A 4,685-nucleotide genomic window follows, 5' to 3' on the forward strand; every position below is an offset into this window, starting at 1 on the left:
GCCCTGGGATGGCCCTGGGATGGCTCTGGGAATGGCTCTGGGATGGCTCTGGGATGGCTCTGGGAATGGCTGTGGAATGGCTGTGGGATGGCTCTGGGATGGCTCTGGGATGGCCCTGGGATGGCTCTGGGATGGCTGTGGGATGGCTCTGGGATGGCTCTGGGATGGCTGTGGGATGGCTCTGGGAATGGCTCTGGGATGGCTGTGGGATGGCTGTGGGATGGCTGTGGGATGGCTCTGGGATGGCTCTGGGATGGCTCTGGGATGGCTCTGGGATGGCTCTGGGATGGCTCTGGGAATGGCTGTGGGATGGCTCTGGGATGGCTGTGGGATGGCCCTGGGATGGCTGTGGGATGGCTCTGGAATGGCTCTGGGATGGCTGTGGGATGGCTGTGGGATGGCTGTGGGATGGCCCTGGGATGGCTGTGGGATGGCTGTGGGATGGCTCTGGGATGGCCCTGGGATGGCTCTGGGATGGCTGTGGGATGGCTGTGGGATGGCTCTGGGATGGCCCTGGGATGGCTCTGGGATGGCTGTGGGATGGCTGTGGGATGGCTCTGGGATGGCCCTGGGATGGCTCTGGGATGGCTGTGGGATGGCTCTGGGATGGCTCTGGGATGGCTCTGGGATGGCTCTGGGATGGCTCTGGGATGGCCCTGGGATGGCTGTGGGATGGCTCTGGGATGGCTGTGGGATGGCCCTGGGATGGCTGTGGGATGGCTCTGGAATGGCTCTGGGATGGCTGTGGAATGGCCCTGGGATGGCTCAGGAATGGCTCTGGGATGGCTGTGGAATGGCCCTGGGATGGCTCTGGGAACAGCTCTTCCCCTGCATCACGAGCCCAGGCAGGGCAGGGGCAGAGATGGGCAGCGCTGACGTGAGCCTGGAATTCATTTTTCCAGAGGGATGGGCTGGGGGCTGGCTCATGGCACTGGGCCTGGCAGCCAATCCCGGGCGGGGTGCCCGGGCCCGCGGGCACCTGGGGGAAGGTGCAGAGCCCGGGTGTCCTCCCCAGGCTCTGAACGCTCGGGCCCCTCTGCCGCACCCCGTGCCCCACATCCAGAGCTCCTGGGGGATTTTCCTCTCGGTTTCCTGCGCTGGAGGTGATGCAAGCCCTGGGTGTGAGGACACGCCTGTTTGTGTGCCTTCGGAGCGTTCCCAGCCTGCAGGCTTCCAGGAGCAGGGCTGTGCTGGCTCCAGGCTGCCCTGTGCCCCCCTCCTGGCACCAGAGCCCCCGTGCTGCTGGGCAGGGCTGGGAATTCCCTGCTGGACACCCAGCCCTGCCAAGGCTTCTCCAGGGCACGACAAGCCCTGTGGGCTCTGAGCCGCTGGTCCTCAATATTCCAGAAGGTGCTTATGGAATTCCAAAGTGCTTTTTGGCTCTGGAAGATGAGGGAAAGACAGCAACCCCCAGCACCTCCCTGCCACCTCCCCAGCACTTCCACCCCTCACGGAGCAGCGTCCCTTGGAATCCCTGCCCCTGCCAGGTGTGCTCTGCAGAGGGGCTGGAGCGGCCTATGGAATTTTAAAGGAATTTTATTTCATTTTAAAGGAATTTTATTTCATTTTAAAGGTATTTTATTTCATTTTAAAGGAATTTATTTCATTTTAAGGTATTTTAAAGGGAAGTGCTGCTGATTCCCCCCGTGGCACAAGGGGCAGGGGAGGGCACCCAAAGGGGCCCTGCAGCACCCAGGGCTCAGCAGCTGCTCTTTGGGTGCTGCACCCAGCCTGGGAATTCCCTTCCCACCTTCCCAATCGATCTCCTTTGTGCCAGCCCCGCCAAGGCCGCAGCAGAGGCATCCCCAGAGCCCGGCGCTCCCTCTGCCAGTCCCGGGATGCAGAGGGAAGGAGCATTCCCAGCCTGGGCGCTGGCCATGGGCTCCCCAGGGGCTGGGGTGGCAGCAGTGATTCCTGCTGGATGGGCTCAGGGAGCCCAGGGACGCTGGGTCAGAGAATCCCAGGGTGGTTTGGGCTGGAAGGGACCTTAAACCCATCCAAGGGCAGGGACAGCTCCCACTGTGCCAGGCTGCTCCAGCCCCATCCCAGCCTGGCCTTGGGCACTGCCGGGGGTCCAGGGGCAGCCACAGCTGCTCTGGGAATCCCAGCCCAGCCCCTGCCCACCCTCCCAGCCAGCAATTCCCAATTCCCAAGATCCCATCCACCCCTCTGGAGCATGGATCTCACCTCCCTGCCCTCCCTCTCCTGCTCCATCCTTCTCCCGTGCCGGGAAAACTTCCAGAAGAGCAGAGCTCGGCATTGCCATGGAAACCCCGGCCCAGCTCTGCCCGTGCTGCTCCCGGTGCTGCAGGGGATGCTCCAGAGGCACAGCAGCGCCTGGAGAGCTGGCCCGGGGCTGGGCAGGGCCAGGGGTGCTGCAAGGGCAGGGGGAGCCTGCTCCAGGGGGCATTTTCCAGGGGGAATTTTCCATGGGGATCCTTCTCCAGGGGAGATTTTCCAGGGCTGATCCTTCTCCAGGGGTGTTTTCCAGGGGGGATCCTGCTCTAGGGAGGGTTTTCCATGGGATCCTTCTCCATGGGGATCCTTCTCCAGGGCTGATCCTTCTCCAGGGGGGGTTTTCCAGGGAGGATCCCTCTCCAGAGAGGGTTTTCCTCGGGCTGTGGGGCAGCCTCAGCAGATCCAGCAGCACCTGAGGCTCTGTGGAACTCATTTTTAGGGTCTAGGAACGCCTAAAGAGGGCTCTTTGTTTTGGATGCCTGGCCACCAGGCTGGAGTTTCAGAGCCCGGGCCAGGTCAGGGGGGTGGTTTTCCCCCCCTGGTTCAGGCTGCTGCTCATCTCCACACCCTCCGGGAGCTCTGCTGGCCAGCACAGCTCTCCCTGCCCCCCAGGTCACCGATCCCTCCTCCTGCATCCTTGCTTTTCACCCCAAGCCGCTGATTTTGGGGCAAATCCCCTGAGAAGTGGCAGCTGCCTGCAGTTCTGGAGCGGCACTGAGAACAGGAATGGTCACTGCCTATTTATTTTAATGAACTCCAGTAAAGCTTACCTCTGACTAAAATCTCAGCTCCTCTAAAGTTTCCAAATGCCTTACAGTCTGTGTTCCATTGGCAGAGCAGCGCTGCCAAGGCAGGCAGCAGTCAGAGCTCACCCTGCTGCCCCCAGCCCCAGCCCAGGGAGGTCACAGTGGGTTCTGGCAGCACACGGGGAGCAGAGGGGGTCCTGCTGCCCCCAGCCCCAGCCCAGGGAGGTCACAGTGGGTTCTGGCAGCACACGGGGAGCAGAGGGGGTCCTGCTGCCCCCAGCCCCAGCCCCAGGGGTTTGTGTGGTGGTGCACTCAGCAGGCAGGGCAGCAGGATGAACCCGGCCCAGGGTGAGCACAGACCCAGGCCAGGGCTCCAGGAGCCAGGATTTGGCTCCAGCAAAGTCAGAGACTGGAACGGACCATTTTCTCAACTTATTTCTGAAACTGCTTTTAGCCCAAGAGCTTGTGTGCCTTGGTGGAGTGGCTGGGAAGCTGCAGACATTTCCATGTCTTTCAGATTGAATGAAATGATTCATTGAGCCCCAAATAGGTCTTTCTTCATTTATCTCACGCTGGTTTTAATCACCTCTAAACAAATTGTGCGTATTTTTAAATAAACCATGTTTTAAGCCAAATCACTGGACTGCTTTATTTAGAAAAAGCCCAGAGCAAAACACTGAACTTTAATTTTTTCGTTTTCAGCTGAAGCTCCCCAGCGAGCCCTGGGCATCGTTAGGCTCCTGATTAGCTGCAGGCACCCCAAAGGCCAGGGTGGATGCAAACCACCAGGGCTGTGTGCCCTCCCTGGCTTGTCCTGCTCGGCCCCTGGGCAGGGACCCGGCGGGGCAGGGCTTTGGGACAGGGATTTTGGGACAGGGCTTTGGGACAGGGGTTTTGGGACAGGGGTTTTGGGACAGGGACCTGGCAGGGCAGGGCTTTTGGGGACAAGGCTTTTGGGATAGGGATTTTGGGACAGGCAGGGGCTCAGGGGCCCTCAGGGCTACCAGGAGAGAAGGTGGGGAGTGCTGGGGTGGCCCAGGTGTGCTGGGGACACTGAGGTGTGCTGGGATGGCAGAGGTGTTTTGGGGACAATGAGGTGTGACAGGATGGCAGAGTTTGTTGGGAACAATGAGGTGTGTCAGGATGGCAGAGTTTTTTGGGGACAATGAGTTGTGCGGGGACACTGAGGTGTGCGGGGACAATGAGGTGTGCGGGGACAATGAGGTGTGCAGGACACGCCCGGACGAGGCGCAAACCCAGCCCTGCCCTCAGATCAATCAATCAACCCTTAATGAGCCATGGCAGTCAGCCCCGGCAGGGACAGGGCAGGGGGCTGAGCTGGCCGGGCAGGGAGGAGCCCTTTCCTCGCCCCGGGACAGGAAAAAGCTCCCAGGTGGCTTTGTGCCCCCCCTGCCCGGGCAGCCAGCCCGTTCCCACTCCCGGTGCCCAGGGGCATTACTGGGAACTGAGGCTGGACTGGGACGGGCTGGGAGCGCTGCCGGGACGGGAGCGGGCGAGCCCGGTCCTGCAGGCTGGCACAGCATCCGTGGGAGCATCCCGGGAAAGGGCCTGGGGCTGTGACAGCGCCGGGCAAGAGGCCACGGGGCACCTGGGCTGTGCCAGCAGGGCCAGGGCAGTGCCCTTGTCCCCTGTGCTGGCACTGCCGGGCACCTCCAGTGCTGGGGAAGGGCTGGAGAATCC

This window comes from Passer domesticus, chromosome 4 (assembly GCF_036417665.1).
Source record: "Passer domesticus isolate bPasDom1 chromosome 4, bPasDom1.hap1, whole genome shotgun sequence".
Taxonomy (NCBI): domain Eukaryota; kingdom Metazoa; phylum Chordata; class Aves; order Passeriformes; family Passeridae; genus Passer; species Passer domesticus.